Genomic DNA, 14,328 nt, shown 5'->3' with positions numbered 1-14,328 from the left:
AATGAATGTACAAATGTGCTTTACACAATTGATGTATGTATGGATTGGAGAGGGAGGGGGCAGCAGGGAGGGAGGGGGGAAAATGAGGAGCTGATGCCAGGGGCTTACGTGGAGAGCAAATGTTTTGAGAATGATGAGGTTAGCGAATGTACAAATGTGCTTTACACAATTGATGTATGTATGGAGCGTGATCAGAGTTGTATGAGCCCCCAATAAAATGATTCTTTTTTAAAAAGAAATGTGCAAGGACTTAAGGGAAATCCAAGTGCTGAGTGCAAACAGAAGAAATGGATAAGAGCAGATGAGTTGGGGGCTGAGGGAGCGTGTGCAAAGGCAAGAGGCATGTAAGCTGGCTTGGACCCAGCAGAACCTTTGGCAAGAAACCTGCATAAGCCAATGGTTGGATCCGGAGCAGGAGATGACTCCACCAGCAGTTGGAGAGACCATCAGAAATGGAAGGAACGCGCTGTTCCAGAGTTCTCCGGAGACGGGACTCTGATTACGCTGCCTGTTGTTTCTAATTTAGCGTCCCATTTGGCTGGAACAACATACCTCAGGGAATGACCTGGGCTTCTACTTCCAGAGCCTTGGAGTCCGCAGGGGCCTCGGCGTGGGGTGGGCTCATTCCTACATGCAGGGCACATGTGTTTCGCCCTTGCCCTGGCCCTGCAGCCAGGCTCTCAGTTACCCAGAAAGTCTGCATAACAAGCCGGAGCCCCTTCTAGTTCTCCTGCCTAGGATGTGCAGAGGGTCCCTCTGCTTCTTAATTTTCCACATGAAGAAATATACACAATGATGTACAAATGAGAGTCAGGGCCCATCGACACTGTCTACAGCAGAGAAATCAATCCATGCTTTAAATTACCCAGGATGACCCCCGAGCCCCACGGGGTTCCTGTTGCCATTCATCCTGATTTGTACAAAGTTGTCCTCCTGGTGTGTACAGCCCCCACCACTGCCCTGGGTGGCCTCGCTGCTGTGCCCCAGTGATACGCTAATGGCCCAGCGACAAGGAGCAGCACATACTGCACATCCAGCCCCGAGAAGAAGTCCGGGACACTGCTCACATCAGCAACAGTGTCAGCCAACCTCAACTGGGCCGACTAATATGCGGGTCAGAGGCCACTCACCGCCACCACCACAACCACCACCACTTCGTAGCTCAGCTGATGAACTGTGTGTGTCATTCATTCAAGTCATAAACACACACGGGGCTGCTTGGCTCTGGGCAGAGAAAAAGGTCTCTACGCACCTTAACACTTGTTGTTGTTGATGATGATGATGTTGTTGATGGGACCATCAAGTTGGTTCAACCCATAGCGACCCTATGCACAACAGAACAAAACGCTGCCCAGTCCCATCCTCACAATTGTTCCTATGGCTTGTAAGTTACTGTGATGTTGGAAGTTAAATCTCTGGTATTTCAAATGCTAGCAGGTTCCCCCAAAGCAAACAGGTTTCAGCCGAGCTTCCAGGCTCCCAAACTTCCAAGCAGACAACAAAGAAGGACTGGGCTCCCCGCTTCAGAGGGAGGAGTCACTGAAAACCTGGCGCATAGCTTTGAAACAATGTCCGACAGTGTTTTTTAAAATGGGGACCAAAGCCCATCTGTAGACAATTGGACATCCCCTCACGGAAGGGTCACAAGGAAGAGATGAGCCCATCAGGGTGCAGTATAGCACTGAAGAAACATATAGCATTCCTCGAGTTCTTTAAGGCTCCCTCCCCTCCTCCCCCACCCCCTATCATGACCCCAGTTCTATCTTACAAATATGGCTAGACCAGAGCATGTACACTGGTACAGATAAGAGCTCTCAACATACAGAATCCAGGACAGATAAACCCCTCAGGACCAATAATGAGAGTAGCGATACAATGAGGTTAGGGGGAAGATGTGGGGAGAAGCGGGAGAAAGGGGGAACCAATTACAGTGATCAACGTACAACCCCCTGCCCAGGGAGATGAACAACAGAAACATGGATGAAGGGAGACAACAGATGGTATAAAATATGAAAATAAAAATAATTTCTGAATTATCAAGGGTTCACAAGGTTAGGAGGTTAGGGGAGGGAGGGGAAAAAAGAGGAGCTGACACCAAGGGCTCAAGTAGAAAGAAAATGTTTTGGACATGATGATGACAACATATGCACAGATGTGCTTGATACACTTGACGTATGGATTGTTATAAGAGCTGTAAGAGCCCCCAGTAAAATGATTTATTAAAATTTAAGAAAATGAGGGCCAACATCCGAGCCCTTGCATTTAATAGGTATGTGGCCTTAGGCCACCTGTGTAACCAGGCTCTGCCCTAGACTCTTCTCCTGTAAAACGGACATCCAAACTGGCTCCCAACAGTTCCGTAAGGGTTGCATTTGCATAAATAAACATTGGTTTCCATGCGCTTCTTTGTCACTGCATCACACAAAAGAGGCTGAATGGATTGTCACCTGATGCGGAGATTATAATTGGGACACTGTCCCCATAAATATAAGCCATGTGAAAATCGACATAACGTATGATCCCATCTCTAAGAAATGTCCAGAATAGGCAAATTCATATGAACAGAAAGTAGATTGTCTGCCAGGGGAGGGGAAGTAGAGGGGAAGATTTCATGGGGTGGGAGGTGTGATGAATATGTTTTGAGATTACATAGGAGAGATGTGGCAAAACTCTGTGGAGATATTAAAAGGCACAAAGGATGCACTTTAATTGAATTTTACAATGGGTGAGTTATAGCTCATTAAATCTGCCTGTGTGTATGTGTGTGTGTGTGTATGTGTATGTGTGTGTATGTGTGTGTGTGTGCGTGTGTGTATGTGTGTGTGTGTGTGTGTGTGCGTGTGTGTATGTGTGTGTGTGTGTGTGTGTGTGTGTACATGTGCAAGGTGCCACCTAAAAAGACTTGCACTGTGAATGAAGATGATGTTGACGGAGAAGCACACAGTAGACCAACCATGACCCCAGAGCCAGAGTCTTCCGAACAAGCAATGAGGATTGCAGGTGTTAATACGCAATCGTGAAGCTTCTGCCATTGGCAGTCCACCTCAGCGCGAACTAGCCATATTTCTCGTATGCAGAGCCGCATGTTCCCTTATTGAACAGCACAGTCCTAGGAAGAAGACTGGAGACAAGAGAAAGGAAAAAAGGCATATTATACCCACTCCTCGGATGCCTCCTTCCAGCAGGGCACCGGAGTCACTATGCTCAGGGTCACCACCGCGCGTCATTCCACTCAGCAAAGCCTTGCGAGGTAGGTGACATTTTGACATGTGAGAGCCTGGTGGCATAATGGGCTCTGCACTGAGCTGCTAACTAACCACAGGGTCACTGGTTGGGACGTCCCAGCCCCTCGGCTGGAGAAAGATGAGACTGTCTATTCCCAACGAGATCTAAAGTCTCAGAGACCCGCAGGGCAGTTCTGCTCTGTCCGCTACAAAGTCCCTCTGAGTTCGAACTGTCTCCTTGTCAATGAGTTGGCGATGGAGTCTTAAGGAAGTAAAGCGAGGGTAAGGAAGTGTGCTTGAAATTTGAGAGAGAAGGTGTTGAGGGGCAGGGCTAGTTGAAGACATAAAAGAGGGAGAAACTAATGGATGGAGGAAGAAGATCCCAGGGGACGAGGGCAGTCATTTCAGAAGGGTAATAGGCTACGGTGGCGCGGGACGTGTATTTGCACATCATGACTGAAAGAGGGGTGCTGGTCCTTGTGGACGCTTCATTTTTCAAGTGGAGTCAACCTGAGCAGGCCAGGAAGAGACGGCTGTCTACGCTCCAGACAAGCTGAGAGGCCAGCTGCAGGGCTTCCGCGAGGCTGGAGGGGCCAGTCCATCTTTCACTCAGCACTTCCCAGGCTGACTTCTCTGACCTTGGGGCTGCCCCACCCTGCACCCCAATAAACACCCTGCCCCTGGTCTTGTTCTCTTCTGCCACACGCCTCCCCAGTCGCTTTTTCTCCTTTGCTCTGCTTCACCTGGCTCCTCTTCTCTTGCAGATCTTTATTGGAAGCTTCGTTCTCTCCATCTTCATAAATAAACCAAGAGAGGTACTTTCAAGGGCTCCTCTTTCGGGCACATAATTAAAGTGGGCCTCTCTGAGAGAAAGCTCCTCCCTAAATCATTCATCAGATAAGAAAATGAAGAGCTGGGGAGCGGAGCACCCCCTCCTGCTGCCGCAGCATTCCCCTTCAGACCCTGACAAGCTTGTGTGCTGGCAGGTGTGGGGGGCTCCACTTGGACGAGACACGTGGCAGTCCCCCTGGGAGGGATGGAGTCAAGTTCTTGGCGTACAAGTGGGAGACTGCCTTGCCCAATTGCTTAGACCATGTTTTTCCCACCTGAGGAATGGGAAGGATGGTGTTGAGCCAAACTCTAGGCTTGACTTCCAGGTGGCAATGTATCCCAAGCGGAGTAAGTCCCAAATCTTGCTATGGTCAAAACAAAGAGCCTGAACGTTGTGGTATAAGACACGGGGTGGAAGCTTCTGTTACCAATAAGCTGTGTGGTCTTAGGCAAGTATGTAGCCCTCCGGGTCGTGAGCCCTCCGTTTCCTTGAGTCTCAAAGAAGTAAAATAGTTTTTAAAAGAATGGAAAGGTAAACTGCCTAGCCCAACCGCACTAAGGTGCCATAGTGGCACAGGGGGATAAGTGTTGGACTGCTAACTGCAAGGTCAGAGGTTCAAGCCCACCAGCTGCTTCATGGGAGAAAAATGAGACTCTCAGCTCCCATAAAGAAACCCTAATGAGCAGCTGAGTTGCTAAGAATTGGAATCAGCTCAATGGCAGTGGGTTTTCTTTGGTTCTGACCCAGTTGCACTAAGAATTAAAATGTATAAAGGGCATAAAAAGACTAAATCTTCAGATCCCTGTGACAATTACTTAGCCGCCTTCATTTCTGGGGTTCTGGGTGTTTACACCAGCATAGACAGAGGGTCTGACTTGGCAGAACTCACCACTCGGGGCAGAATTATACACTCGCCATGGATCAAAATCTCGCTTGCTTATTCAGAATAGCAGAATAATGCTTGGACAAAGTGGTATAAGCCTTTCCCTGTCCTATACCATTCTCTCCAGGAAGCCCAGCCCCAGTCCCGAGTGTGCAGAAAGGGTGGCCTCCTTGGCCCATCCGGGTGATTCCTCACACTACTAATGAAGCCCCTTTTGGTGGTGGTGTGGGGGGGTGTTGGTTCAATTATACAGCCCCAGCATTCAAATCCTGGTAAGTCACACCTGGGAAGCATTAGAGGCCACTGTCGGAGAGGGGCAAGAAACAGAAAGCCGGGGCAGGATTGATTTTGTGCTTCAGCAGCTTGGTTTTCTCAGACTCTTGGTTTTCTCTCTCCTCAGTATCCAACACAGTGGCCAGAAATAGCTGGCTCTCAAAAAAAATGTTGAATAAATAAATGAATGGCATTTCAGGCAAATGAAACAGGAGATTAAAGACAGGGAGATATGAGAGATAGAACGTTCAGGAAACTGCGCACAATTTGGTTTTTTTCAAGAGTTGTAAAGTAGAAGAGATAAAGGGGAGTGAGGGATGGAAAAGCAAGGGCCTGGTTGTGCAGGGGCCCGGGATACCTTGATGAATGTAAATCTCCTTCTATGAGCACTGAGAAACCAGCACAGGGATTGTTGAGCAGGAGAGAAAAATGGTCTGACTGGCAATTTAGAAACATTACTATGGGGAAAAATATGGATTAAAGGCATAAACTTCTCAGAGAATTGACTTTGGTATAATGACAACAGGAGTCGGAAAATAGCTAAAGACCAGGGAAACATAGAAAACGGAACTGGCGGATCATTACATTTTGTCTTCCTGAAGCCCTTGTAGATAAACTTTATTTTTCTGGAGATGTGTACATTTCATTTGAATTCTCAAATAGATTGCCTTAAAATTATTTACAACATCCTCTTATTATGCTTTTGTGGGTGCTTTTAAAAAACTTTTATTTTGAGCCAATGATAGAGTTCCACGAGTTAAAAAATAGCAGAGAGAGGTTCCATGCAGCCTTCAACCGGTTGCCTCAATCATACCATTTTACATAGTTATCATGCCATACCAATGGCAAGAGCTTGACGCGTGGACTTTTACTCTATTACACGTGTGTTCTTGTCACCAGAAGCCACCCAGTAGGCTCTGACACATGGGGACCCAACGTGTCACCAAATGAAAGATGGCCCAGTCCTGCCCATCTTCACAGTCAGTGGTACAGCTGAGCTCATCGTCGCAGCTTTCACGGCAATCATTGCACTGAGTTTCCTCTTTTGGTTGACTCTCTACCCAAATTATGGACGTCCTTTGCTAGCGAGCAGTCTTTCCTAATGATGTGTTGTTTATTGTTACAACATTATTAAGTATTAGAAGTCTCAAAATATGCTCATAAACTAGCCGAACTAATACGTGACCTTGACGATGACTACAGACATCAAGGCAATAAAGCACATTAATTGTATGTCTGTGTCCGAATCAAACCCATAGCTATCGGTCAATTCCTACTTAAGCAATCCCACAGGACAGAGTAGAATTTCCCCATATGATTTCCAAGGCTATGCATCTTTACAGAACCAGCCTGCAACAGCTCTCTCCCACAGAGCAGCTGATGAGTCTGAACCATGAAACTTTGGGTTTGCACTCAGCCTACTGTGACACCAGAGTTCATTGTATTTCCGTATCCAAGCAATAAGCAATTATAAAATTTGAAAATGAAACTACTTATAATAGAATCTAAAATGCCAACTACTTAGGAATAAATATAATGAAAGATACACAGAACATCCACTTTGAGAACTACAACACATAAATTGAGGAGAGTTATAAAATATAGGAATACTCTCTGTTTATATATTGGAAAATTCCACAGTATTAAGTTGGCAATTCTTCCCAAATTAATCTATAAATTCAATGTAATCCCAATTGAAATTGAAATAGCAACTTCATTCATGTGACCTTCCAAGCTGATTTTAAATTTGGTAAGGAAATACAAGTGGCTAAGGGCAGTTAAATCAATCTTGAAGACTAACATGGAAGATTCATTGAGATATTAAAGGTTTATTGTGCCAACCTGGCCGATAAACACAAGTGGGATTAATTGAAGGGTGGAGAGATAAATGGCTCGGTGAACCTCACCTTTCTGGTTCTCAGGGCTCTTGCTCTCTGATGATTGGACCAGGGTGCAGCTGCCTTAGCCAGTTCCCTATTTCACCTAGCCAGGCTCACTTCCTGTGAGACATCCCTGAGGAGAAGGCACATGGACTTATGCTGATGCAGCCCTGGTACTGGAGAAGCCCTGTGTGGACCCCAGCCAGCGCTGAGATGCTTACAACACCACTGGATTCAAAGACTTTCTACCCACCGGCCTGTGATCCTCCTGCAGTCGGCATCATTATGCGTGTTTTGTGGGTTTGAGGAGGACTTTGTAGATCAGTGTCGAACATATGGGCTAAGTTGGACTTATAGGCTTGGACTGGACTGGGTTGGGATGCTTTCTGAACATACACTTACCCAACTTTCTCTTATACATATATGAGTTTCTGTGGATTTGTTTCCCTAATTTACCTAAACTAACACATTCACATTACCTGGTATTCAGATGTATTATAAAACTATATATTTAAGACAGTAGGGTAGTGACACAAGGTCAGGTCAGAAACACTAATAGAACAGAAAAGAGTCCAGAAACCAACCCAGACATATGTGGACATTTGCTTTATGATGAAGGAGGCCTGGCAGTGCAGTGTAAAAAGAGGATTCTTTTAATGAATGGTGTTGGATAACTGGATATCCTATGGATAATTGAGTACTATGTCAATTATGGTTCACCAGAGAAGCTGAACCAGAACACATGCATGTGTGCACACACACATCAAGGGATTAATTACAGGAATTAGCTTATGCAAGTCCTGGGGCTAGCAAGGCAAGTTCATAGGCGGCAGTTAGGAAGGGAACATTAGGAGCGAGCTAGAGCCTCACAGTGATGAGCTGAAGCTTATTACTGACAACAGAAGTCTCACTCAGGAAAGTATTAAGCCTGCTTTTAAAAGTCTAACTGAATTAGTCAGTCAGAGTAAATCAAATTAAGTTTTAATAACTTAAAGTCAGCTTGATTAGGGGCTTGAGTCACATCTGCAAAGTCTCATCATAGCACCACACAGATCAACGTGTGATTTAATAACTGGAAGAAATGCATGTGTATGCCCCAAACTAGCTCTTTCTCCATTCTCTCTTTGAGTTCCCTTGAGAAAATACCTTTTTGTAGCGCAACCTAACTGAAAGCGTAGTAGACCAAGGAAGTCTGGGGCATATGATTCAGCCTAGTCAATCTGACACTTCAAAAGCCACCGCAGGTATGTATAGGAACAAATTTATGTTGATCCCCCTACCTCACACCATATAAATAAAAATTAGCTCCAAAAACATTGTACATCTAAATGTGAAAGGCAAACAATCTTCTAGAAGAGAACATGTGGAAATATCTTCATGACCTTGAGATGGGCAAATATTTCTTAATCAGACACTAAAATTACTCATCACAAAGGATACATCGAAGTAAATTAAAATTAAGAGCTCATGTTTATGAAAAAGTAAAAAAAAAAAAAACCAAACTGGGAGATTTCAGATTAGGAAGAAAGCCATAGTCTGAGGAAATGCATATATCACTAAGAACTGTATCAAGAATATAGAGAGTGCTTACAAAATATTAAGAAAAAGTCAAGTAATCCTATGGAAAATTTGCAAAAACTTGAACCATGTCTCCACAAAGGAGCATTCCCAACTTTGCAATAAATATTTGAATAGATATTCCTCTAGAAGAATTTATTTAAAACCTCAATGAAATAATAAATTCCACCTTAGAAGATGGCTTAAATATAAAATAAATATTGTATCAAATTTTGGCAAGCATGGGGAGCAACTAAAACTTTAATTTCTTGTTATGGAGATTGCAAACTTGTATAATCATTTTAGAAAATTGTTTAGCAGTATGAACTAATATTAACAATGACCCAGATCCTATGGCCTAGGAATATCACCAAAAGATAGAAACATTCTAAATGGGACAGACTGTCTAATGTTGTTATTAGGTTCCAAATCATGGTGCTCCTATGTACAATGGGACAAAACATGGCCCTATACTTTACTCACGACCGTGGTCATATTTGATGCAGCCACTGCGTCCAGCTCCTGCTGAAGGTGTAGCCACTGTGTTAATCCATCGAAGCATGCAGGCCCTTTCCTGGGACTGCTCTCTCCTGAACACATGTCCAAAGCAACTGAAAGAAAGTCTCGCCAGTCTCCATTCTAAGGAAAATTTCATACCTCTTCCAAAACAGATTTGTTTGTTCTTCTGACCGGCCATGGTACTTTCCACATTCTTCACCAGCACCGTCATTCAAATGCATCAGTCCCACGGCACTCTTCCTTTTTCATTGCCCCACTTTGCCGTGCGTGTGAAGCACATGCAAATGCATGGCTAGTATCAGATACTCCGTAGTCCTCAAGCGATAGCCTCCCTCTCTGACACTTTAAGGAAGTCCTGTGCAGCAGATTTGAACAATGAAATGCATAACTGTATTGCTCGGCTGCTGTTTTCATAAGAATTGATTGGAGATCTAAGCAAAATGAGAGTCTCGACAACTTCAATCTTTTCTCTGTTTAACATGGTGTTTTTGTCAGGCTTTTGATTTTCTTTACGCTGAGTTTCAATCCACACTGAAGGTTACAGCCTTTGATCGTCATCAGCAAGTGCTTCTAGTGCTCCTCACTTGCCTCAGCTGCGTAGCGCAGGTTGTTAATAAGCCTTCCTTCCATTCTTTTTTTTTTTTTTTCCTTTTTTTTTTTTTTTTTAAAGTCCCCCGAGGGGGTGCACCGTTCCTGGAAGTACTGCAATACCAGGTCGATGCGTGGAGTGGACGGAGCAAGCTCCTATTCCATCTCCCTGCTCCAAAAATCCATTTAATATATTGTCCTCGGATAGAGGACGTATCAGATATTAAACTGATAAGAACAGATACTACACTTGATCTTAGCCAAAAGGCCGAGAAGCGATGCCTTCCTTCCATTCTAATGCCTCTTCATTCTTCTTCATCTAATCCAGCTTCTCGGATTATTTTCTCAACAGAGAGCTTTAATAAGTATGATGAAAGGATACAACCCTGACACACATCTTTCTTGATTTTAAACCATGCAGTATTCCCTTGTTCTGTTCAAATGACTGCCTCTTGCTCCACACACAGGTTCCGCATGAACACAATAAAGGATTCTGGAATTCCGATTCTTCTCAATGTTATTCTTTGTTTGTTACAATCCATCCAGTCAAATGCCCTTGCGTAACTGTTTTATGTCAATCTGGCTGGGCCAAGGCCCTCAGGACTGGGGCAGTAAGGGCTCCCCCATAAGGCCTGATGATGTCTTCTTGTAGGTATGACCTGTTCTATATCTATAAATTTGCTTGGCAAAATGGATCGCTCTTCTTATTACTCCTGCTGACGTGGACCCTGGATCTATTTTCTTTGGGGTTTAAGACTGGTGGCCCATGATGTGATCTGCTGGCCCTGGGAGCTGCTGGAGACCTGCCAGGTTGATTCCTTAGATTCATTTGACTCTGCCTCCACCATCGTGGTCTTCCTACCTGGTGTTTTGTCCTTCTGCCTTTTGGCCCATCCTCCAATACCAGCAGCTCTAGCAGACAGAAAGAGTATTTGGCCCACAGAGTTGGACTAGGCTGGGCCTGCCACACTGAAGCTGTGTGGACCTCTTTCTTGATATGATTCTCTTTATTATACATATGTAAGTATCACTGGTCTTATTTATCTAGAAAACTCAGCCTAACACACTAGTCAAGGAAACACAAGTGAACATCATTCTGGTGTTCTCTGCTTTCAGTCACAATCCATCTGACCTCAGCAATGATATCCTCATTCCACGTGCTCTTCTAAATCCAGTTTCTGGAAGCTCCCTGTCAATGTACTGCTGCAACCATTGTTGGATGATCTTCAGCAAACTGTGATATTAATTATATTATTTGATAATTTCTACATTCTGTGGGGTCACCTTTCTTAGGAATGGGTAGAAATGATAGCTGTCTTTCAAATTTCTTGGCATGGATGAGTGAGTGCTTCCAGTGCCTCATCAGCTTGTTGAGACATTTCAAATGATATGCTATCAATTCCCAGACTCTTGTTTTTCACTAATGCCTCAGTGAAGCTTAGATTTCTTCCTTCAATTTATCAATTTTTGGTCATATATCACCTCTTGAAGTGGTTGAATGTCGAGCAGTTCTCTTTGGTGCCGTGATTCTGTGTCTTCCTCCCCTCACCTTTGATGCTTCCTGCATCGATCAATATTTGCCCATTGACCCCCATCAGGGGGAGAACAACAGAAACCAGAGGGGAAGGGAGACGGCGATCAGAGTGAGATTTGAAAAGAATTAACAATCTACAATCTATCAGGGGCCACTAGGGTTGGGGGGGAGGAGGTAGAGGGGAAAAGGAGGAGCAGATCCCTAGGGCTCAATGGAAAGTAAATGTCTAGAAAAGAACGATGGAATATATGTACAAATATGTTGGATACAATTGATGTATGGTTTGTAACAAGAGTTGTAAAAGCCCCCAATAAAATGACTAAAAGTATATATATGTGCCCACTGAACCTTTCAATGTTACAACTCGAGGTTGTAATTTTTCTTCAGTTCCTTCCATTTGAGATATGCTGAGTGAGCATATTATTTCCTCCTTTTGGTTTTCAACTTTCACATCCAATCAGCAGTAATCATCTGTGCATCTTGATTGCATGTTTGGTCAATTTCAAATGAAAGACGCTTGTAGAATTCTGTTTCTGCATCATGAACTTTAATGGTTGGTGGGTAAATTTGACTATTAGTCGAATCAACTGACTTCTTTGTAGGTGTATAGATATCATCCTATCACAGACAGCATTGTACTCCAAAGACGGTCTTGACATGTTCTTTTCGATGATGACTGTGACACCATTCCTCTTGACTTTGTCACTCCCAGCACGGTAAACCACATGATTATCCAGCTCAGAATGACCAAGACCAGCCCATTTCAGCTAATTAGTGGATACTCATCTTCACATGTTCCATTTCATTTTTCATGATCTCCAATATTCCTAGATTCATATTTTGTACATTTCACATTCTGATTATTAATGAATGTTTGCAGCTTCTCATTTTGAGTCATGCACCAACAGCAGATGAAATGTGCCAGAGCTTCATGCCATCAGTGTTATTAAGATCGGGTCCTTCACCGAGAGGGTAACAAGGCGCCCACAGACTGGGAGACAATTTTTAGTAATGATGCATCAGACAAAGGGCTTATTACTAAAATCTACAATACCCCCCTAGCCCGCAAAAAGCAGAAAACAGCCCCCTGAGGAAGTGGGCAAAAGAATTGAAAAGAAATTTCACTAGGGAGGAGACACATATGGCCAATAAACACATGAGAAAGTGCTCCCGTTCATTAGGCATAAAAGAAATGCAAATTAAAATGTGGTAGTTATATAATTGTCAGTTTGAGGCTTAAGCGTGTTGGGGTAGAGTCTAGCCTGTCAATCAGGTCATAGCCAATGAGGCTTCTGTGTGGGCATAGCCTTTCCCTAAGGATTCTGGGAATTCAGATATTTCCTCCTTGGGGGTGGGAGACTCTCTGCTCACACCCTGGGAGACATAGCAGCTGACAAGACACATGGACCCACCCTGATGCAGCCTTGGGTGCTGGAGAAGCCATGCAGAGACCCCTGCCAGCGTTTAGATGTTTCCAATGACACTGGATCCAAAAACTTTCTACCCACTGACCTGTGATCTTCTACATTCAGCATCATTGCATGTGTTTTGTGAGTCTGAAGAGGACTTTACGGATTGATATTGGACATATGGACTAACATCGGACTTATGGACTTGATCTGGACTGGGCTGAGATGTTTTCTCAATGTTCAATTACTCTTGTGTATAAATCTCTTATACACATATGTGTGTCCATGGATTTGTTTCCCTAGTCTACCCAGACTAACACATAAAACAACCATGAGATATCATCTAACACCCTTGAGGTTAGTCCAAATCAGAAAATCAGAGAGCAAGTGTTGGAGGGGAGGTGGTGAAATAAGAACTCTCCTCCACTGCTGGTGGTCGTGTAGATTTGTACAGCCACTATGGAAAGCAATTTGGCGATATTTAAAGAAAATGGAAATTGATCTACCTTATGACTCAGCCATCCCTCTACTGGGCTAATACCCAAAAGAGGTAACAAATAAACATGACCAGTCATCTGCACTCCAATGTTTGTTGCGGTACAATTCACAATCTCAAAGAGTTGGAAACAACCTAAATTTCCATCGATAGATGATTGAATTAGTAAACTCTGGCACATACACACAATGGAGTACTACACAGCACTAAAAAGCAAGGACAAACACACGAAACACGTCATTTCTTGGGAAGAGTTGGAAGGAATGATGTTAAGCGAGGTAAGCCAATCACAAAAGGACAAGTATAACGTGAGTCCCCTGGGGAAGTACAATCAGCACAGCAGGAGGAGAAGAAAAGACACTTGTCTCACAATGTACGGGTGGAGGCATAGGCAGTCAGGTGGAGGGCGGACCAAGCCCAAGGAGGTACATGTGAATCCAACATAAAAAAGGGGGAAGGAGGAGGGAGAGTGGGGGTGGAAAGAAACATAGATGATGACATGGGGGGAACAGAGCACTAACCCACCCAGGGGGAGGGTGTTGGTTGTGTGTCCACAGAATTGGAGCGTGCATACAGACCCCACCATGACCCACCAAACCAGGAGGGCAACGTAACACGTGGAGGAATGCATGAAAAGACAGGACTACAGGCCGGTCCCAACCAGAGCCAGTCTGACCCTGACCCTGGAAGTGTGTGCCAGAGCGAATGACACTACCTTCAGGTGGTGGAAAGGAACCGACTTACCATATCCACACAGAAGCAAACCAAGAAGGACAAAGAGAAAGGGGCAGTCAGCCTAGACTCCACATGGGCACACCAAGCCCGGAGGAGGATGTCCCTGCATGGACTTGCTAAGGCACAGAGAGGACTGTGGGACTGCCAACAACTCATGGCACGTTGTCCCCTAACTGGAGCATACAGTGACAGGGGACAATAATGAGGACACACGGTGGGGAGACAGTGTAAACTGAATCCCCTGCAGCGGGACAAACCAGGAATGGAGCATAACAGATCAGCACTTGGAGTAAAGCCGATCCACAGAGCCCCTGAGCTAAGAATGGACGTCGGGCTAGGAAGGGCAGCCACCGGATCTCCATCAGGACCAGGGGGAAAGGACTCATGGGGTCAGCGAA

At 44.6% G+C, this 14,328-nt stretch overlaps 1 non-coding gene across 1 annotated transcript; it reads right to left on the bottom strand.

Moving 5' to 3' along the window:
• Nucleotides 1-9,845: 9,845 nt before the first annotated feature.
• LOC115869912 lies at nucleotides 9,846-10,036 on the bottom strand. The gene has a single exon (XR_004046433.1). It is a non-coding gene; the product is annotated as a U2 spliceosomal RNA (small nuclear RNA).
• Between the last annotated feature and the right edge of the window lie 4,292 nt (nucleotides 10,037-14,328).

This window comes from Echinops telfairi, unplaced genomic scaffold (assembly GCF_000313985.2).
Source record: "Echinops telfairi isolate 266 unplaced genomic scaffold, ASM31398v2 ScPeMD7_60;HRSCAF=208, whole genome shotgun sequence".
NCBI lineage: Eukaryota > Metazoa > Chordata > Mammalia > Afrosoricida > Tenrecidae > Echinops > Echinops telfairi.
This window is presented reverse-complemented; position numbering and strand designations above follow the sequence as displayed.